Source organism: Myotis myotis, unplaced genomic scaffold (assembly GCF_014108235.1).
Source record: "Myotis myotis isolate mMyoMyo1 unplaced genomic scaffold, mMyoMyo1.p scaffold_m19_p_1, whole genome shotgun sequence".
NCBI lineage: Eukaryota > Metazoa > Chordata > Mammalia > Chiroptera > Vespertilionidae > Myotis > Myotis myotis.
The window spans coordinates 41,079,676-41,104,007 of NW_023416313.1; the positions used below are offsets into that span (position 1 = coordinate 41,079,676).

General features: G+C 34.7%; 1 protein-coding gene across 3 annotated transcripts in view; it reads right to left on the reverse strand.

Moving 5' to 3' along the window:
- The window catches only part of EPHA5 (EPH receptor A5), a 349,025-nt gene that overhangs the window by 148,206 nt on the left and 176,487 nt on the right, over nt 1-24,332 (reverse strand). The window lies entirely within an intron of this gene.

Below are 24,332 nucleotides of genomic sequence, written 5' to 3' on the forward strand. Positions count from 1 at the left end.
TTTTTGTTGAAAATATTACGTATGTCTCTCCCCCCCCCCCCCATTGACCTCTCTCTGGCCACTCCCACCTCAAAATATCTATGTATTTTATTGGTAAGTTTTTTTTATTTTTTTATTGGTAAGTTTCTTAACCAGTTCAGTGATTGCTACTTAGTGTAGCAGGAGTTAAAACTTATAATCTATTTCAGCACAATTCTTTAAACAAAGGGAGATTAATACATATTTCTCTCCACATAAGATATTTAACTTTCGTAAAAAATATCAAATATATTATATTAACATGCCTTTTCTTAAGTGATAATGTAATTCATATAAAATGTTTATAAATGCCAAGATATGTCAGAAAACTTATATTATTCATCATTAATTTAAACACACACATGCACACACAAACATATGGGCACAAAGCAGGCAGTAAGGTAGTTATTCCAGTAAATTTGTGATAGAAGAACAAATTGTTTAAAACAAAGTATCTTAGCTAGCTCTCTAAAATACAAAAAATAAGGAAAATAGATATTCCATGGCTATGGGAACTCATAATTTGAAAATCAGACAGTAAGGTTTTAGTGTTTACACATTCATTTAAAACAACGTGTCATGTTCCTTGAATGCAAGCAAAGAAACTAAAATGAGAAATGTTTTTAAATTTGAGTCACACATAAATAAGGAGGAAATTAGAGTGTTTAAAATATCCACAACTAAGGACTATTTTTGCCCTGTATTTTCTGTATTCTATTTAATATCTATACATGTTTGGTAAAATAACAAATATTGTTAAAGAAGAAAAATTTCCTCCAAAACAGAAGAAGGTCATGCTGAACTGGTCAATATTATTTGTTTTTCCTATGTTTTCAATTTTCACATAGTAACAGTTTCCAGAAATTTCTTTCCTCAATCTTTCTCCATATAAACAATGATCCTAGTAACTTAGAAAAAGTTAAAGCAGAAAGTTTGTGATAATAAATGAGCATAATTTTTAGAACTGCATGGCAAAAATAAATGTTTCCTTTCAAATGCCTTTGCCTTCCTGTAACTATTTTAAGTTAAATGCATACAGGCTTGCAATATTATGTTCTGTGGTTTGCAATATTACATTATGTTAATTATTTTTGATACTTATAAGTGATTTTCTCTCTAATTTTACAGTATCAGTACACAGGAAAAATTATACTCTAAAATCCTAATTAAAATAGGGGAGAAAGATAATATGTTCTTCAATTATAGACAGGAATTAGGACAAAAATTAACAAAGTAAAAATCTACACAAATAACTAAATATCCTACTGAGCAATGAGAGCAATGAGATTTATAAATATTTTTGTACAATCTGTTAACCACCTTTCTCCCCAAAATATGAGAAAATGAATCAATGATAATATTTTAATTTTTCTACCAACTTATTAGATCAATAAAACTGCCCTAGAAAAAAACACCAAATCATTTAAATATAAGAATTGAAGATAATATTTATTATTAAGATAATAGTACCTAAATTCAGATTACTGTAAGCAAGTATACTTACATCACAGGATCAGCATGGCTTTTTCTGGTCCTATCAAATCCTAAAGCACAGATTCTATCAGCCGTAGGCAAACTACGGCCCGCGGGCCGGATTCGGCCCGTTTGAAATGAATAAAACTAAAAAAAAAAAAAAGACCGTACCCTTTTATGTAATGATGTTTACTTTGAATTTATATTAGTTCACACAAACACTCCATCCATGCTTTTGTTCCGGCCCTCCAGTCCAGTTTAAGAACCCATTGTGGCCCTCGAGTCAAAAAGTTTGCCCACCCCCTGTTCTAGATTCTAGATTCCGTAAACAGACAAGTGCATAAGGTGTTGGATTTTCAAAGCAAAACGTTGCCAACATGACAACATTTTTTGAGAATTGAGAATATTTTGGATTGGAATTTGCATGCAGTAAAGAGAGAATGAGAGAGGTGTCAGAGACAGCCAGAGCCCTGCACAGCTCTGCTCAGCACTGCTGCTCTGCATTGCTCTGAGTCCACATATTCCTCTAGATTCTTCCTGACTATGCCAGGCCAGGTTCCTTCTCCAACCCTGCCCACTGTACTAACTGTTGGGAACTTGCTCCAAGTTCCTCCTTTATCCTCTGTTCACTAGTTATAGGTGTTGGGTCCAAGCCCTTCTGCCTAGGGCCGGGTCTTCTTTTGATGCCGGGTCTTAGGTAGACAAGCCATGAGAGGTTGTGGGTATATAAGAATGAGTCTTTATTGTAGAAGCCAGTGGCCATATATCTATCAGACAAACAGTACTTCACTGCAGTCCTGTACCAGTGGCCACATATCTTTCCCATAAAAACAGCACCGGTCTCTGTACCCACAGTCATTATCTGAGCAGCCGCACACTGCCCCTCAGATAGTGGTATCTGAGCTCTCTATCTTGGCAGCTTCTCCTGTCTCCCCTGCCCATTCTGACTTCACGTGGTAGCTATCTCTGAGCTCTCTATGAGCTTTTAGCCTTACATCGTAGCAGTACCAGCTCTCAGCTCCGTCTCTCCAGCTTCATCTGAGCTCTCTAGCCTTTCCCCGCTAGCCCTCTAGTTGGTGAACAACGTGGATATTATCCCAGAGACAAAGAAGACTTCGTGCCAACAATTACATCAATCATATTTGGCTACAGAAGGGCACACATGTGCAGTATAGCGTGGGATTGTTGTGCTTGTGTCCTTGTACCTGCTTATGGTATCTTAGCCTCGGTGCACGTGGCCTTGGACATTCCGGCATACTAACAACAAGGCCCTGCACACTCTGAGTGGCCTTGACTATCTGGGGACTCTGGAGTGGTTCCCACAAGAGGCATAGAAGATAATGATTTCATCCGTTATCAGGCAGTCAGACCATTGCTTTCTCCTTCAAGCTCAGTTTGGTCATACTGTAGCTTCACTTGATGTGAACAAGGCTAAGCTTTAGTGGGCAATAGCAGTTGAGGGCTATCATTTTAAGTCAAAGTCACCGGGTTGCTAATTACCATTCATGTTTTCTGGGCATTTGCTTAGTTATTAAGTATTTGAAGAACATTTTTAATATCATGTGTTTGTAAAAAAATGGCAACAATTAAGGTGCTGTTGAGAAATGTTTTATTATGATGAGAAAAAGTGATTAAAAAGTTAATGAAAGCCAAAAAAAGATATATTTTACAATTATATGTATTGAAATCATTAGATATTGAACAGTAAAAAAATTCTGAAGGACAAAGAGCAAGGTCTGCAGCATATGAGAAATGTTGGTCTTCTGCAATGTTCAATGGATCCTCAGCAAAGATTGAAAAGTAACTTATCAAATGGAAACTTCTGTTTAGAAGCCCAGATCAATGTCAGATGTCCACTCTATAAAAGTTAATGCAGAAAAATGGCAAGGACTTGCTCTATTTAAAAGCCAAGGGTGGTTAAAAATCCACACACATTATGTTTATGAACTGAATTTAGAAAGATGCTCCCCCCGCCCTCCCTTCAAGGAAAAGATCTGATTTCAGAGCCATTCTCAAGCACATTACTTTTCTACTCAACGGGATGGTAAAGGCTGCCAAAGGGAGAGTTGGGTGGAGAAAGAAACTTGTTAAGAGGAAAACCATGAATCAGTATGAATAACTATTATGCAAATTTGCTTGAAAATAGAGACAATCAGAGTGAATGCCTGCACAGGGCCCTGCCAGCCTGAAGCTGACAGAAAGGAGACCTCTCAGAAGACAGCAAAGGGGATTTCTACACCAAACACAGGCCTTGACCTTCTTGGCCAATTTCATAGCATTCATTCATGTGGTTCTATTTCTGAAGACTTCTTTACCCTGTTCTGTAATTTTCTTTTTGGAAATGGGAAAAAAATGGAATAGTAGTATAAAATACCCTGATTCTAAACATGCTATGGAAGCTGTGCTGCCTTCCCCAATTTGTTAAAAACTAATAAAAAGTAAAAACATGCACTTCATTTCAGAATCATCAATGGAATGTTAATGCTGATTAGTGTGTCACAAGAAGATTGCATTTTTTAACTAATCACGTATGCTGCTTAATTTATTATGGGAGAGCTTGAAGGGAGCCAAGTAATTAATGGGTCTTGGAAATGTTTAATTAAAAATTTAATCAACATAAAAGGTGTAAAAAACAATTATTTTCATCAAATATGATTCTATCAAAGTATATCAGGTACGAGAGGGAAAAACATGTAAAATAAACACATGCACATCCATATACACCATTATTAGTTGATTTGTAATATGTCACCTATCCACTTTGTCAAACTTGATTAGTAATAAATGAAAATTTTATTTTCATTTCAAACCATGGAAGCATATTAATATACACAAAGTCATTACCTTCTTCCTTTTAATCTGATTAAACTTCTCAGCACCTGAAAATCCATAACCCCAAGAGTTTATTTGCCATCTCATTGCAGCAATAAATGTCATACACATTATATCATTGTTTTATTAGCGTATAATATAAATAAGTATAACCAATGAAGGATAGAAAGAAATAATACCTCCAGAATATACTAAATATTATTATTCTTAGAGGTAGAAAAAAATGTACCTTTAAGAAGCTACACATACTTTCATTTGGAACTGAAATAAACCATTGATAATAGAAGGGGAGGAGGAAGGGGCATTGGGCTTTACATTAAGAAATCACATCATGTTTTGGTAATGGAATAAAGTCTAGATCAGCCTGCCTGGGTTGTATACAAGGTCCGCTTACAAGGTCTGTGATTTAGGCAAGTTATGTAAATGCAGTGTCCTCTTTCCCTAAGTTGTGGAAGCACTATGGCTAAATCATAGGGTCATTATAAGGATTGGATGGCTTAATTTATGAATGTAATATAGTAAACTTTCTATGTTACCTTAAATAAATAATGATGAGTTTCCCCCTTTTTGTTCCTCTGTTGAAATAAAATTATCTTTAAGAATATATTTTATTTATTTGAACAAATATTTGCTAAAAGAAATTTTAAGTGTATATTCCAGAAAAGGAATCAAGAACTCATAATTTTAAATCAATATTTTTTTTGTCTGCATGCATAATATTAGTGATTTAAGATTAATTTCTACTGTTTTATATAATTTTGTTGTTTTCATGTTTGTTGTATGTTTGGTAGTTTGTATGCCTGTTTTCATGTAGTTTATTTATAGATATTAAAACTATTGCTATAAATCATAGGTATATACACAGAAAAGTTATATCACTGTAAATAAAACTATGACCTATTATATTGTTTCAGATAAGTTCCAAGTTGCTCTAATATGTTTCTGACATATAGAGTTACTGAACATATAGCAGGTAAATTAATAATGCTTCCTCAGCATTTTCTTGTGTTATTTTAGAAACAATTTATTTTGTTATATTCTTCATACAAAAATTCCACTAAAATATATTACAAAAGAGCCGATTAATGAAAAGATGGAAAGGAAAGGCTATTAAACTATCTAGACTATAAATGTATAAGACATGACTTTCAAAAAAGATATATAAACTTTGCAACTTATGACACAAAATGACACATTTAATGGGTATAACAAAACTTCATTGACAAATTAAAAAATGGGACATATTTAAAAACATGATGTATTTAGAGAGTGAAGTTTGTACACTTTGAATTATGGACATTAAAATATTATAAAATATAAGAAGGAACAAAATGAAAGCAAAAGCTAATGAAGATATATTCTCATAAAAGAAACGCAGGTGAGCCTGGAAAGACAGAGGGACAGAATATAATTGATGTTGGATATGAATGTGGTTAACTAAGTAGAACATGTCATCTAATCAAGGAATGAGGCATATGCACACAAAAGATTATGGAGATACAGAGTGACAGATAGAAAGACAGACTAAAATAATACAACTCATACATATCAATGCATAAAACAGGGCTATTGGAGAAGTTTGGTCTTTTGCATTTTAATTACAAACCATCAGTGTTTATTTCTGAAGTAACTAAGAACTAATAAAAGGTAGTGGTTAGTGTAATGCTTCTAAAGCAAAATGCCCTGGGTTCAAATTCTGATTCCTCTTCTTGCTAGTGTGTCTCGCTTCAGCTCTGTAAGTCTGTCCCAGGCTGGAGCAGGCTTCCTCGGAGAATGAGGGTGAGAGAGGAAGCTACAGGTTTTTAGAGGCCTTTACTACAGATTTTACACCTCCCTCTGCCATGTCTACTACTCAAGGAAATTCACAAACCAACCCAGATTCAAGGGCTGGAAAACAACAGACTCTACCTCTTCATGGAAGGAGTTTGAAAAGAATCTATGGTCATAGGGGAGGGTGGGTGGGAAGAGATCAACCAATAAACTTGTATGCATGTATGCATAACCCATTGACACAGACAATTGGATGGTAAAGGTTTGGGGGAGGGGGGCGAGGAGAGGTCCATGGGGTAAAAAGGGAACTTAAGTAATACTTTCAACAATAATAATTTTTAAATAAAGAAGCTATGGTCATGTTTTTATACCCTACCATCACTATTACTTTTATCCTGGGAACTGGCAGCTTAAACAGAAACCTCTATGTGGGCATATAGAAAGAATGGGAAAAAAAATGCAGCTCTCTAAAAATCTTATGATTATAAATGTAATATCGAGAATATAAAATTACACGTAATAGCCATGCTCAATAATTAATGTTCCGAAGAAATCACTGTATAGTGTACAGAAGTAAATATCATTCTATAGTATTGTTGTTGAGGCTGTAGCTAATGTTTACCCCAGTATCTGACACAGAGAAGTAATATTGTGAAAGCAAACACACATATAACTTATATTTGTAATTAAACTGTACAGTATTGATAACACTTTTTAAAAAAGATAAGATCTCGCTGTCACTTAAAATATACATGCTCTTGTGTGTTGGCTGCTTGCAAATAGCCCCTGCAAAGTCATTTTATTTTATTTTTTTAAAATATATTTTATCGATTTTTTACAGAGAGGAAGGGAGAGGGATAGAGAGTTAGAAACATCAATGAGAGAGAAACATCGATCAGCTGCCTCCTGCACACCCCCTACTGGGGATGTGCCCACAACCAAGGTACATGCCCTTGACCGGAATTGAACCTGGGATCTTTCAGTCCGCAGGCCGACGCTCTATCCACTGAGCCAAACCAGTTAGAGCTGCAAAGCCATTTTAAAGCCATTCAGCACAGATGAGCCTTTCCTTGGGCATTTAAGAGTTATATTCACAACATGAAATCATCTCTTATAACCTTAATAGGCATGAAATTCATGGTTCTAGTGATATTAGTGAAATAAATTCTTTTGTCTAAAATATATTTTAGTTATTTAATATGTAACAGTCCTGAGTTGGAAATTATTCTATAAAAGGTATAGGACAGTGGTTCTCAACCTTCCTAATGCCACGACCCTTTAATACAGTTCCTCATGTTTTGGTGACCCTCAATTTCATTGTTACAAATTGAACATAATTAAAGCATAGTGATTAATCACAAAACAATATGTAATTATATATGTGTTTTCCGATCTTAGGCAGACCCCTGTGAAAAGGTCATTTGACCGCCAAGGGGGTCGCGACCCATAGGTTGAGAACCACTGTTATAGGATATATCACTGCTATTAATAAAGATTCCTTGAAGTAACAGGAAGTACTTTAAATCAATATTTACAAATTAAAATGGAAGAATACCAAATAAAAATTAATAAGGTTAAATGTGAAGTGCACTGAATAGAGATATCAGACACCTTTTATTGCAGTGCTGGGCCTTCCAATGGTTAAGCAGCTCTTCAGAATTACTTCATTTTCTAGTGTCCTCATTTAAATACAAGTCCACTTAGATGTTTTCAAAAAGTCATTGTCTACATAGAAAATATACAAATCTTTATGGGAATTTTCTATTGTCATTTAGTTATTTATTTTGCACAAACATATTTCTCTTGGCATAGGTAGAACTGTTTTGGGTAATTAATATTTTGCAAGATAATAGTTGCATATGTGTACAGAGATCCTCAGAACTAATAAAAAAGCTATGGTCAAAATTTGTACATGTGGATAATAAAGATCATTTAGCAAATTAGCAAAAGTATTTCCTGGCTCTTAAATTTAAGGTCTATCTATGGCTCTATTTTTACTTAGCGGCCTCATAAAGCTTTGCCCCTAAGAACAAAAAATAAAGTTGCAGAGTATGATAAAAATATGATAGGAACTTCAGACATCCTATATAATAAAACCCCAATATGCAAATTGACTGAGCAGCAAAACGACCAGTGGAACGGCCAGTCGCTATGACCCACACTGACCACCAGGGGGCAGATGCTCAACATAGGAACTGACCCCTGGTGGTCAGTGCGATCCCACAGAGGGAGCACCAGTCAGCCAGAAGCCGAACTCACAGCTGGCAAGCGCAGGGGCAGTTGCGGGATCCTCTCCCGCCTCCACTGCAGGTTGGCAGTAAGGAGTGAGGGGTTCTGGACTGTGAGAGCCCCAGACTATGAGATGGATGTCTGACTGCTGGCTTAGGCCCGATCCCTTCTCAGTCTGAGGGGTCCCAGACTGAGAGAGGGCACAGGCCGGGCTGAGGTTCCCTCCCTCACAGTGCACGAATATCATGCAGTAGGCCTCTAGTATGCTAAATAAAGTAATACCTTTTTATAAATGTGCATTGTAGACATTCCTCAAATGTGCATTGATTGGGACTAAATTTTATTCATTATAAATAAGTTTCAAAACTCATCAATATTCCCATAGGCAGATTATTTCTAGGATGTTTTTTTCTATGCAGAATAATTTAAAATAACTGGCATGTCTAGAAATTAAAATACAAAGAGAGGAAGATATGTAAAATGTGCTTTCAGGAACTGATAAAGCAACACAAAGGATACGCTAACACTTTTATTTTAAGACATTCAATTAACCCAACCTAAATAGATAATACTTTATACAATCTTAGAAAGAAATGAAAAACCAAAAGCTGTGATAGTTTTAACCAACAATGATTTTGATGTAGCAGCTTATGAAATAATTAAATAGTAAGACTGAATAATGTACACATGATGAAACAAAACAGTATTTCAAGAGGAATTTGAGCAAGATTATTATTATTTAAAATGTATAAATTATGACTAAAGGGGACTGTTGCATAAAGAGCTGGCATTAGTATTTAGAGGGGATGTGTTTTCTATGAATAAAATTGAAACATTTAAAAGGAAATCCTAAGTGAAATAAGGCAGTCAAAGAAAGACAAATACCATCATTTGATCTCACTTATATGTGAAATCCAATGAACAAAATAGATGAGCAAATTGGAACAGAGTCATGGATATATGAAACAGACTGACAGTTATTAGAGGGAGGAGGGGTGAGAGGACTGGATGAAAGAAGGTGAAGGGATAACCAAAAAACATATATACCCAACACACAAACAACAGTGGTGATAGCGAGAGGGAAAGGGAGTGGGGAGTAGGTGGAGGTAGGCAAAGAGGGACTGGGTGGGGATGGGGCAAAAAGAGACTTTGCTTGAGGTGATGGGCTCACAATGCAGTGTGTGCTGTTTTACTGTGTTGTACAATTGAAACCTATATGATTTCTTTAAACCAATGACACCTGAATAAATCTAATAAAAATTAAAAAATAAAAGGATTCCTGATTTTGAAAATCAATAACGTTTCAATGAGTTACATTAACTTTCTTATACATTTAAAAATATTTATGAACACCTGTTATATGTTAGAGCCATACTAGGCAGTGATGAATAAAACATGCATAATCTCTGTCCTCAAAGAATTTATAGTATAGTGGGAGAGATAAATAAGAAAGCAAATTACAACACACTTATATGAGAGTGATGAAAGTTCAAGAACACTGAAGTAAGGCACCTATCTCAGATTTGATGTTCCAGGACAGCTTCGTGAATGAAGTCAGATCCTCTGGGAAATAAAGATTGAGTCAGACTAACCAAATATAAAGTAGTAGTAGTAAGAGGATGCATCGCTCCATGTTGAGTCCTATGCTGTCAGACTATGTAATGACATTTTTATGTGAAATCAGCAAATGACTTGAGACTAGAGGCAGCTATTTTGATTAATAAAACAACATAATATAACTTGGAATTTGCTAAGAAAAATATCTAGTTGTAAAAATATACCACTCAAGAATTTCAATTATTCATTCTTTCTTTCATTTTTCCAACAAATAATTATTAAATTATTTCTATATGTAAGTGCATTTTTTTGCAACAAATTATAGTAAAATTCTTGAAACTTCCATTTTCAGGGTGAGACAAAAAATTTAAATAAGTAAAGTATACAGTGTTAAGCAGGTTATATGTGCTATGGAAAATAAATAAAACTGATAAGTGGGTTAAGGAAGGTCATGGGGAGGTAGGTTTTGTGGATTATCTTCTTTTAAGGAGGGTTAGGCATTCCAGGAGCAAGGGAATTTTACTCATGAAGACACTCAAAATACTAACAGACAGCCTTTCAGAAAACATGTATGGATTAGAACAAAGAACACTGTTCTTGGTAAAAAAACAAATAAGTTTTAATCCTAAAATCCATTCTATCTACCCTCTAATGTGCCACAGTTTTAGAGTTTTGATGGGGTTGATCCTACATCGGGGTCTTTGGGGAAAACCAAGGGGAGAAGAGGGAGGTCCATGTAGAAGTCTATGGCAATGAGTCAGCTGGTCTATTTCCAGCCCCTCACTACAGAGATGGGTTCAGTGGTCTAAACTCTATCAGGCTAGCCTTACTGGGACTTTTAGCTGATGAATGGAAGAAAAGTTTCCTTTCTTCTTGGTGATGCGGTATGCACATATAAGGTCTGGTATTGATACAGCCATTGTGCTTCCATGGGAAAATTCTATCTTGAGACAAAGCAGACCCAAAAGAGGGTCAAGCTGTGCAAATTTCAGGTTTTGGAGACCAAGCCATTATCAAAATGTTCCTGACACCAGTGCCTCTTGTTGATAAAATACATTCCCTATATTATTTAAGTATGTTCTATTTGAATGTATGGTATTTGAAGCTTCTTGGCTGCTGTAGAGTCAGAAAACTATAACTTTCAATCTCTATTAACTGTGTCTAAAATAGCAATATAACTTACATACCTCAATGATCCGTTCTGTTGTTTGTAGTTTAGAAATATTGTGTAAGAAAAAGCAACTCATATAAGAGAATTTTTAAAACCCCACATACCTATGTTTAGATTAAATGAAACCAGAGATACCTTTCCTTTTTTACAGCTCCAAGCTAGATATAGGCTAGGAATGGAACTGTACTACTTAATAGCTCTTGGGGAAAGAGAGGGCCAGATTCGGGGATAAAAGACAAAGTTAGTCTCCATTTCTAATTTCACCAAAAAACATTTTTAGAAAATTTAATTAGTGCATATCAATAAAATTAGGACAACTTGGCTCAGTGATACTGTATTTGCTATCAACACCGTTATAATTTGTCACATCTTTAAAACATGTTTAAAGAACATATAATGGAGTTTTAAGATGAATTCTGATTAAATGAGAAAAAAAAATCACATCTCTAAGAGAAAAACAAATAAAATCAAGGGAAAAAAGATTGCTCTTAGAGTCTAGTTGCATCACTAATGTGGTTTTCTGACAAAATAAAAAACAGTTATTTTTCAAGACAGCATGGTTGGTCCTTATAAAAGTACTAGAGGCCCGGTGCATGAAATTAGTGCACACGGGCGGGGATCCCTCAGCCTGGCCTGCACCCTTTCACAATATGGAAAATCCCTCTCACAATCCAAGACTGCTGGCTCCTAACCGCTCAACTGACTGCCTACCTGATCACCCCTAACCACTCTGCCTGCCTTCCTGATTGCCCCTAACTGCTCGCCTGCCTGCCTGATCACCCCTCACCACTTTGCCTGCCTGCCTGATCACCCCTAACTGCCTCTGCCTTGGCCCCCGCCAGAAGGACGTCCAGAATGATGTCTGGCTGTCTGGTCTAATAAGCATATTATGCTTTTATTAGCATAGATTAGTATAGATATGAAATTTTGTTTCTAAGAACCTCAACTCATATAGAAGAAAGCTTTTAGGGTTTTTTAAACACATAAAAGCAGAACATTTCTTTTCTCTCCTGCTTCATAATAATCAAGTTCATGATATTATTTCTCTCCATTAAAGTCAGCAAAGTGATGTATAGCTTTGGAGTTTTTTATTTAAAAGTGATAAAATAATAGAATGGCTAGACATAGTAGTAGTGCTATAACAAGTAGAGAAAAAAGTCAGACTACATGACATTAAGGTCCTCTACCAATTATCTAAGTGTGTGATTTTATGGTTTTAGTGATAAGCCACTAATATTTCCAGTCCTGGCCCCCAGAAAAATAGACATAAACCCCAGGAAGGAAATAAATGTCTAGCTTTCCTCTGAGTGTCTAAATATCAGCATCCTATTGGGAAATATTAAAAATTATTCATTCAATCTTTGAATCCTTTTATCCTCATATATAAATTTTAATTCTCTAAAATAAATCAAAACAAAAATAACCACTAAAGTACCACCATCAGTCACATCATTACCTATAATAACTTAGATGGTTTTTCCTAAAATGGAAATATTTCCTCTTTTTCCTATAGCATATCAAGGGTTAAGCATTAAGTAATAGCCAGTGAAGCCTTATTAATATGAATATGCTCTTGATGACAGAAATTATAACATGAAAGATTAGGTCTTTAAATGTCATTTACTGGTTTATTGAAAAAAAAATAAAAATTACTTAAAAAATAAAGACCCACTAAATTCAGATACTTTAAATAGATACTTTAGGACAAAGAAACTGCACTGATGGAATGATGTTGCATGTATATTTGGTTCATACCACAAGTCTAAAGGAAATCATTGCTTGAGATGTAATTTAAGCATTAGTTTGCAATACAGCACATATCCTCGGGCCTTCTAGGCTTCAAGATTCAATAAACTAGCATGTATTTTCTTACTAATGGAGAAAAATTTATTAAAAAGTAAGATAAAAAAGCCAGCATTCAAAGTACATTTTGTTTAAAAGAAAATGTTTCACATCTTCAAAAAATTCCTCAAGCTAGATGCTTGTTTTGATAAGATACAGGTTGTCTGTGCCAAGCTACAAATTAGGTAATTTGCTATGACTGTATTACAATAATGTATCAAGTGGACTGTTAATTATTAATAAATTATATATGATATTTAGTAAAAATGTACCCAATAAATAACCTTAAGGTATTTCTTTACTTTTTATGTATTTTGTGTTATTATATAATTCAACAATAGGTCATTATCTGTAAAGATTGAATATATAGTATTGATATTCACCAAACAAGGCACAATCATTTAAATAGATAAGGACAGTAACAAAATGGTTTATCATCTCTTCCTAATAAATGCAACTGTATGACTAAGTAGGGGTTTGCACAAATGCATTTTCAGACATATACGTGTGATAAAGGAGGCAAGACAGAGATTTAAAAAGTAAAGTGAAGTCAACAGGTCATTCAAAGGTAATGCATTTGATGGTATTGTTGCTGAGGGTAATAACCTAATTGTCATTACTATCTTCCTAAATGTTTTACTTTATTAAGCTTTATTCTTCAATTCTCTAATTCTTCAGTGGGAAAATAAAATCCTCTAAGGATGGAGCATGACTTCAACTACTCTGTATCTTTCAGAAAGTTCAGTAGAGTATAATGAATGCAGGAAGTGCTGAATAAACACTTGGTGTTTTAAAGCATGGCAATCAATTTAAGGAAAATCACATGAACAAGTCATTTCGATACACCGTGAGGAAAAACGTTTCAGTATTCTAAATAAATTTGCTTCAGAACCTAATAGAGACTCATGCATGCGGTTGATTTAAAGATGATTTTTCATTGTGGTTTCACTATTACACTACATCTGAAGAGCACGCTTACGATGTGCCTGATGCAGGCCATTGGGGATACTTTCTGGACTTTGTTCCCAAGGATTACTAATAAAGGGCAACAGCACTTCAGAGTCAGGTTTTAAAAAAATTTATATTCTATGCATATCAATTTACAATATGCATCTTTATTCAAATAAATTCACAGCATACGTGCCAATGAGACGAATGGTTGAATAGTGCAAATACTGAGCTGCTCTGATTCTGAGCTGAGCCACAAGAATGTTTGATGCTTCCATAGGAAAGGGATCTGTTGAACAAGGAATACATTTGCAAGCAGAACTGACACTGAAAGAGCAGAGTTTAAATCTAGCTTCCGGATGAGCAGCGGGAAGAATACTCAGATTAGAGAGAAAGGAAATAGTATTAACAAAATCGCCACTGGTGTAAAACCAGACTGTCAGCAAATATTTTATAAAGAGCTTTTGGGAAAAGTAATGCCAAGCGAACCTGATTAAGGGTTGTCACCATTTCCTTAGAGAGGAGGGATGGGAAACAAACATTAGAAACTCCGCAAGTATCCTTTTTCTGGAAATGTAGGCCAAACACACTCTACAGCAGAATCATTCTGTATGTGTGTATGTTAAAATATTTTTGGATATATTGAATCATAAATTGAGAGTGTGCAGCCCATGAGAGGGTAATTATTTAGCACACTGGAGATAGAAAATACCATGCATTGTCCTTAAATAGCACAGTAATAACTATACAAATTTTTCCTAGAGTGGGTTCAGTCATTCTTAGTGAATCCTTTTGAAAAGAGTAGAATGTCTAAAAAAGAAAGATTAAGAAAGTAGGGAGGCCAGCTAAGTGCAGGCCTTAAATGACAATGTTATACTTCAGCATTCTGAAAAAAAACTGTGAGTTACAATTAGAGCTCTGTGTCTTCCTCATTAACTTAGAAAAGGAAAAAAGACCCAACATAAATAAACAACAATTTGTCACAGAATTATTTGAAGAATTCAAAAAAGGATTTAAAACACATTCTACATCATCATTACTGTTAGTAGTGGAATTGTAACACCAATTTGAATAACAGAAAAAAACATCCAACTCATTTATATATATATATATATATATATTTTTTATTTTTTTTTAACAAACACAGATGTTAGGCCCTGTTGTGACCCTCAGGGGAAAATTCCAGAAAAACAGACAAGAAAGCACATAGTTATAGTGCAGGTTATATTAGCGAGGCATGCCCAAACTGGAGAGTAGATAAAGCTTTCTCAAGGAAGCAGTGATTGAGAGGGATCTGAAGACTGAGCAATTTAGGACAATTATATAACAGATAAGTTTTAGGCAAAGGAAATAGCATGTGCAGTATTTACTAGTGATTCAGAGCATAATGGCTCCAAGGTAAGAATTCCCTGGTTTAGATTCCTATTCCCTCACTTACTAGATTTTTGACCTTGGGCAAATCACTTCACATCTTTTAACTTCAGTTTCTTCATCCTAAAAATGGGAATAATAATAATATTATGTCATGAGGATGATGCTAGGATCAAATAAGAAAATGTAAATGAACTTGCATAGCAATGTGCACACAGTAAGTGCTGAAACACGCTAGTCCTCACTGTGTCACTGTTACCAGAATCGGTAGAAAGAGAAGAGAAGAGAAGGGGAAGACCCCAAAGTGCCTTTTTAGAATCCACTAAGTTTCTGGCAAGATTCTAAAGTCAGTGAACCAAACATGAATTGTGATGGCTTCTAAAAATATCCCATCGCATTTGCTAATGATGATTAAATAAGCCAGTCATGAATTATGAACAAATCCATCAGATTAGAGTTTCACCTTTGAACTATGTTTTCAAAACAGCAAATTGGCATGGGAACAAGAACAATACTTGTGCCTCACTTAAGCCAAGTTTCAGAGTAGACCGGCAGCTTCTGTTGGCAAAATTAAAAGCTTCTGTCGGCAGTCAGACAGTCAGCACACTAATCCGGTGACGAAGCACCAGTGTGAGGCCAATGTGGAGATAGTTGTGATATGTGATGAAGTAAAACATTTGTCTCTAGATATTTTTTCTTGGGAATTTCAGTATTTGACCAAATTGATATCTAACCACACATGACAAAGATATAGTTGGAAAAATTTTGTATTTTTTTCATGTCTATTTTGATGAAAATGAAAAGTGTCTATTTTTCTATAAGCAAAGTGTTTTCCTCCTTTATGTTCTTACTTTGATGTTGTTATTATCTTGCTTCTTTATGTTATCGATCCAAATATTTTATTAAAATTAGAAAAACTTGAATGTTAATATATAACTCAGTGTTTTAAGAAATCAATGAAGACAGAATCATTATGGAAAAGTAAAGTTTCTTGGTTTACTCCTCCCACTTTAAGCAATTGTTCCTGTTATCCATTATTTTTTAGTTTTGATTATTTTCCTCTCTGAATTTACTTCACCAATGAGTCTGTCTATAATATCTATTAAGTCTAAAACCTATTAATCCCACAGTTTCTTACATGGATTCGCACTATTTGGAATATTATTAAAAAGTTTCTTAGCTACCACTATAGTAGCATTTATTAACACCTAATTAAATGCTAGCCATTATACTAATAACTTTGCCAATATTAACTCATTTAATCCTCACAACCATCCTACATCATAGATACTATTTTATTTTCTATTTTACAAGTGGAAAAACTAAGGATTTGGGATGTTTAAGTAACTTACCCATGTCACACAGGTAGTAAGTGACAGAAACAGTATGGAAACCAAAAAGCCTGGTCCACAACCTAGACCTTTAACCAATATACTAATCTAGATCTTTGTTACTGGGTTGAATTAATGTGTGAAGTATAGTGATGTATGATAATTTTAAGCATCAAATGAGATGGCCAAAAGCCACAGGGGTAAATCTATAAAATATTTTGATTATGGTGAAAAGATTAGTAGACAGAAAATATTTAATGTAACCATTAAATTTAAAGCATATGCATAGAATATTAAATGAATATTTTATAAGAATAGTTATAAATAAAATGAAGCAATTAAAATGGTTGCTCTTTAGTGTAGGGAAAGGACAAATGGATTTGGGCTAGCAATGGTACATAAAAAAATATATAAAAACTAGATGAGGGCCTTCCATGATTCAAAGATGGTATTAATGTGCCATGCACTGAAGCATATTATTAGTTCAACCCTCAGTCTTAAATTTAAAAAAAATAGAGTAAAAATCAAAGAAAAAAATGAATAAAAGAAGGAAGGAAGAAAGGAAAAAAAGGAGGGGGAAGGAGATAAGATGGACAAATCTCAATTATTTTGAAAACAAGACTTTTTCAAAATAGAGATAGCATTTAAAAATTATATGTAGAAATTTTCATTCGTAGCTGAAAAAAGTTATTGGCATGTATCTTCAATTGAATGTCACTTTATTTATAAAACGCATGTGGTGAACCTTTTCTTGCCAACACAGAAATCAGAACTCCTAAAACTCCAGGTTCCCTTTCTGCTAGGACAAAGGCATTTGGCTTTGGATTCACCAAACTGACTTGCCCAGGCAAGATATGGTTTCAAATAAGCAACTTAAGGAATCGGGCTCTTGGGAAGGTCTCAGTTCTTGCCTTCTTCTGGTGAAAATGGCAGTAAAACATGAAGATCTTTCAGGACTTTCAAGTGTGAAATTTTGAAGTAGCAATGCTACTTGTGGCAGAAGCTATTGTAATAAAGTTAAGGACCTGTCATTTATTGTTTGGCAACTGTTGTGGCAATGTTTTGCTTCATCAGAGCAGATCTGTAGTTGACTATTGGGCATTTCTCCTGGAAACTTAGCTTCTAATCTTTGAATCTATTCTTCGCAATGATTGTATGAGCCACTTAATGTATTCTATTGAAGGCCTTTTCCATTTAAAGTAGCAAGAGTAGATTTTATTTGCAACTAAGATAAGAGACATTAAAAACAAACAAAATCTTCTTATAGGGAAGTGTTATAGGCAACAGTTTTTTTTTAAAAGAATGGGAATATAGGACCAGTGATATGATTAACTGTCTTTCACTGTAGCAAGGTTCTATTTAATATTAAAGGATAGTAATCTAACAATACTTGGCAGAGAATGTTATGTGCCTCAAATAAAATTATTCTTGAAGATAATATTTTTGTTACAAAATTCCATTTGTTTTAAACTATGAGAAATACAAAAAATATGGGAAGGATTGGCTGTGTCTAACTGCATTACAGAATTTAAAGAAATAAACGGCTCAAAGTTTGAATTTTCAGCTAAAGTCCTATTGAGATGATCAGAGAATCCATTCCATAAATATCTCATATGCTCTTACAGTGGGAAGAATGACAGAGCCAGACATCAAAATCCAAGTCTTAGTCCACAGAATTCCTGAATTACAAAGATTTAATTTATTGCCTTGTCTTCTAAGAAAATGAGGTCCTTGATTGGAAAGAAGTGAAAACCTGAACACTGGAATATGGGTAGGTATGAGAATTCAGATGACTCAAAATATTCTCAACTTTTAAAACATGTCTTGCTTTGAATTGAGCTATTCCATAACTGAATGAGGAAGCTGTCCCTTTGTTTTGTCAATACCAAATACACGCCTTATCAAAGACCATTAACTGATAGAAGGAAGCAATTTTCTTCCTGCCCAAACCTATTGCTCCATCTGAACTCAAGATCTCAACAGCCAATTATCTGATCACTACTGCAGGCAAGAAGATTCTTGAATATGAGACTTCCAAAATTCTATAACTTAAATTTGCAGAAGCATTGGAATTAAGTGTGAAAATGTATTTTACATGTTCCTTACATAGAAGTGAGAAACAATTTACTTCAAGCTCATATAAACACATGATTAGAGATTCTAGATTCAATGTGCTTCTCCAGGTAGTTGGCACAGGTGCTACACTCTTCTTTTATTAGTTGATCAAAATCTGGACTGAAAGGTCATCTTAGATAAATAAAGTTCAGATACTGGGGATACCTTTTTCTGTTGTAGAAGAAGGCATTAAATGACATACTGAAATAGAAATGTTAAATTCGATTTTTATTTTTCAAGATTTGTGAAACTACTCACTACTAACATTTTTATATATTTTTAGATTATTTCTTATTGAACTTATTGGGGTTAAAAAAATAAATAAACAAAATAGAACAGACTCATAGACACAGAGTATAGACTGACAGTTGTCAGAGGAGAGGTAGGGCTGGAGGACTAAGTGAAAAGGTGAAGGGATTGAGAATTATACATTGGTAGTAACCGAATAGTCACATAGATGTAGATTATAGCATAGGGAATAGAGTCAATAATATTGTTATAACTATGTATGAGGCCCAGTGAATATTTGGAGCATTGGAAGGACCACACTGTAAAGTGCATTGTTTTCTAACAACTTTATTGTACATCTGAAACTAACACAAAATAATACTGAATGCAAACTATAATCAAAAATAAATAAATAAATAAATGAATAAATAAATAAATAAAAAATAAAATAAAGAATGAACTATTTAAAAGCAAAAAAAATCACTGTTTTCTTGTTTTATTTTTCTGAATATAATTTTGAATCTGAACAGTTCATACATGCATTGATGCCACAAAAAATAAATTAATAATAAAATGCCAGAACAAATTATGAAAGTGAAAGAAACCAAGAAAGAAATGCATATGTAAAAAAATAATAATAATCCTTAGAGGAGATTGAAGTTGAAGTTAAAATCTGCTAAAGAAGTTTTATATAAAATGCACACATGACACAGATAACTTTCTTCAATTTCATGTTTTAAAATATTTAGGCTAGCGATAACAAAGATGGCGGGGTAGGTAAACGCAATACTCACTGCCTCCCACAATCACATCAAAACTACAATCAACATACAGAATAATCATCATTCAGAACTGCCTGAAATCTGGCTGAATGGAAGTCCTACACTAGAGAAGTAAAGGAGAAAGCACATTGAGACTGGTGTGAGGGATGGAGGCTCAGAACAGGCTGGTCTGACACCCACATATGGCATTTTTAATCAGGAGGTATTTCTGGGATACTGAGGCCTCACGTAAGGAGCAAGGAGCAGTTCCTCTTTAAGGGCCAGTGAAGGACTTACTAGGACTCACTCCCTCTGAGCTCCAACACTGAGGCAGTGGCTTGGGGGATCCAGGGATATATGTGGAGGAACTGGATTGTGTGGATTCAGGGGAAAAACTCCGGGGTGGATTTTTCTCAGACAGGGGTGCTCACAAGATTCATTGTTCTTATGCTGAGATCTCCCTGGTTTCAGAGCTGACTGGCAGAGATAATATCTGAGGCTCTATCAACCTGGCTCACACGGATCACTCAGCCCTGGTGATTCCCTGAGACTCCACACAATTTTCATCCCACCCAAGCTGTTTGCAATAGCTTTTCCATATGAATGGCCTGTCCTGGCTCAGGTTTCAGACTTTCTTAATCCTTTGAGTGCCAACCAATATCCTAGGAACTATGCTAAAATTGCCAAGCCATTTTTGCTGATTTTACAGCAGTTTAGGAAAAAATATTATGAACCGCAAGAAAATGAAGTTACATATTCAAAAACTTTAGGAAACTTTTACTACATTGACATATTTAGCAATATCATCATCACTAATAAAAGCAGACTTAGAACTGGACACCATTTCGAAGCTTTGATAGTGCTCCCAGCACTTTTGGTGTAAGAGAGGAGGAACATGATCACGCTCCCCGGCACTCTAGGGGTCAAAGTCTCTCAAACAAGCAGCAACTGAAGCCAACATGCCCCCATATCTATCAGTAAGAGACCCAAGGCCTGGCACTAACATTGCTTTACAGCTTGGCCTCTCCTGGGAACTTCTAAGCCCAACACAAGTAGCAGCCATCTGCAGATATCTATGTAGCTCCTGCTGGGTAGCCCTAAGCAATGACTGACTTTGCAATTCCTGGGAGGCCACAGAGCCAGTTCACCCGGTGGACAGCTTCAGACTGTACCAAATTCCAACACTATACATCCACAAGTGACAAATGCAAGGGGAAGACTCATTGAGCACCAAAACCCCACTGAAGCAAGTCCTGCAACAAAGGGGTGTCTCCTACACAGTAGCTCTTCTGCAGCTGGTCCTCTACCAATTCTGGGAGACATAGCAACTCTACTTAATACATAAAACAAACACAAGGAAGTAGCCAAAATGCAGAGACAGAAAAACATGTCACAAATGAGAGAACAGAAGAAATCTCTGGAAAAAGAACTAAATGAAATAGAAGCAAGCAAGTTACTAGATATAACTTGCTTATATCTAGTTCAAAACAATGGTTATAAGAATGCTCAAGGATATTAATGAGAGCTTTAAGAGACTTAGTGACCAGTCAAAAATTAAGCATTCACTAGCTGAAATAAAGAATAATTTACAGGGATTCAACAGTAGAGTAGAAGATGCTGAGAATCAAATCAACTATTTGGAATATGAGGAAAAAAAGACACCCAATCAGAAGAACAAAAAGAAAAATATTTCCAAAAATATGAAGATAGTGTAAGGAACATTGGAGACAACCTCAAAGGTAGCAACATTCACATTATGGGTGTACCAGAAGGAGAAGAAAGATAGCAAGAAATTGAAAACATATTTGAAGAAATAATGACAGAAAACTTCCCCTAACTAAATTACAAAAACAATATGTCATTTAGTTACTGGAAGTATAGAGAGTCCCAAATGAGAGGAACCCAAATAGATCCATACCAAGACACATCATAATTAAAATGCCAAAGGTTAAAGACCAAGAGAGAATCTTAAAAGTAGCAAGAGAAAAGCAGTTACCTACAAGGGAGCACCCATATGACTGTCAGCTTATTTCTCAACAGAAACTTTGCAGGCTAGAAGGGAGTGGCAAGGAATAGTCAAAGTGATGAATAGCAAGGACCTACAACCAAGATTACTCTACCCAGCAAAGCTATCACTTAGAATTGAAGGTCAGAGAAAGAGCTTCACAGCCAAGGAAAAGCTAAATTAGCTCATCACCACGAACCTGTATTACATGAAATGTTAAAGGGCATTCTAGAAGAAGAAGAAGAAGAAGAAGAAGAAGAAGAAGAAGAGAAGAAGAAGAAGAAGAAGAAGAAGAAGAGAAGAAGAAGGAGGAGGAGGAGGAGGAGGAGGAGGAGGAGGAGGAGGAGGAGGAGGAGGAGAAATATGAACAATAAAATGTCAATAAATACATATCTATCAATAATCAAATCTAAAAATCAAAATAAATGAACAAGGAATCTAATAAATAAAATAAACTGATGGATACTAGCAAAATAGAACCAGAGATATGGAAACATGGAACATACTGATGCATCTCAGAGGGAAAGAAGGAAGGGAAGAAGAGGGGTAAGAGATTAACTAAATAACATATGCATATATGCATTACCTATGGACACAGACAATAGGGTGCTGAAGGCCTGGGGTGGGATGGAAACTGGGTGAAGGGGTAATGGGGGGAAAAAGGGGGATACTTGTAATTTTATCAACCATACAGATTTTAAAAAAACCACTATATGAGGATGAAAGAAAGTGAAGGGATAGCCAAAGAACATATATGCATAACCCATAGACACAGACAACAGTATGATGATGGCCAGAGTGGAAGGGGGAGGGGGTTTTGAGGGATGGGTGGAGGTAGTAAAACGGGGGAGTTGGGGGAAATGGGACATCTGTTATAGTATAAACAATAAGTTTAAAAAATAAAATATTCAGGTTTTAAAAATGAATTGCCACAGCCCACTTTGCATGTCGATACTTGTTAAATGTTTAGTAAAGGCAACTTTAAATCTAAGACTTTTTAGGAGCTACTTGAAATCAATAATTTTTGTGGAAATTGAGACTTGGGTGATCTAGAAAGTCAGATATTGAGAAATATCATCCTATTTTGCTTTTTGTTTTGGTAGGTTTGCAAAATTTTACAGTATATGTACCCTGAGAACTTGGAAAAAAGCAAAAGTCAACATAATTTTTCTCTGAATACAAATGTTTGTTTTACATAATAACTATGCCTTGAATAGCTGGATGAAAATTATTCTTTCTTTGTATTTATAGTTCAAAAAACACACACTTTACAGTTTGAATAGCAAGTAAAAAAAAGAGCACATATAATTAGAGCAAATATTTATTAAGCACATCATTTAAAAAATAAACAATCATTTTCTACACCTAGTTTATCAGAGAAATATCTTTCTATTTTTCGAAGAAGTTAAGGTTAATACAAGCTAGAGAATGTTCTCCCAAGAAATACAGCTCCTAGTGATTGTTCAATATGCTTTCAACATGTTAATGACAGATTCACAGTAGAGCTAAGTTGAAAGATGTTGCACAGAAAGCCTGAAATCACACGTTTAAAGCCAGTATTTTTCTGATGTGGGAAGATGGTTCACATTTACTGAACACATGTGTCATTTAGCTACTGTGATGAAAAATCGACATATATTGGTATTGCTGACAGCTGAGTCAATGCTGAAGGAAAACTTGATTTTCACTATTCCTGTCTAGCTCTTCAGCATTTTTTTAGTTCTACCTTAAGTTAAAGAGTAAATAGAGAAAAATATAAATTCACTGAGAAATGTAGCATATATGTGTGCAAAGTTTTGTCTCACAGAATAAAAAAATATTCTGTGAAATGTATTCAACATGGATAAAACATCTACAATGTTCTTTACATTCTTAGTGAATTACTTAAATACCTTCAGACCATCTCGATACTCGTGAATGTTTTCCTCAGTTTTATCAACCAGAAGTACTATGAACTCAACTGTATACATTTTCTTATCTTAAGTAATAGCTACTTGATTGACTTGATATATGCAACAATTCAAATGATTTTGGCCAAGATTTCATTACCATCAGCATTCTCTATCAATTCAGTCATTCCACAGACTACAGTCTTATACTAATATTACATGACTAAGTCCAATTACATTCAACCACATTCTATTTCAGAGTACTCTTGGCAAGAAGTCCACACAGACAAAAGTCCACCTGAGGTACTAATGAAGTGACAGGATTATGCCCTTCAACTAAGAGATGTGGCCAGGGGATAGAGGAAAGTTATATACAATGTATTGTCTTTTAATGGCACCCCTACCCCCACATACCTATTGTTGGCAAAAGCAGGTTATAGATTATTTACAAGCTTTGAATGATTATTGCCAGATCATAAGTTGAATTATTAATTTAGCCATAATTTATCTTTGGTTCTTATTTTATCACAAAGAAGCTTTTTGTGTTTCTTTAAAAGTGAATATTTGAGGTGAAAATATAGGGAAATTAGAATCTCAAGGAGAACTGTATTCATTACTAATAATTACTACCTAATGATTCTAAGATCTTCATATAGAAGATAGATGTGTTTTCATGTGGTTGTACATAGTTCATAGTTATTCTAATTTTGATAAGTAGATTTATTAAAAAATTAATTTCACATACTTGTTATAATAATAGAAATAATAAGAAAATACTTTTTCAATCTGGAA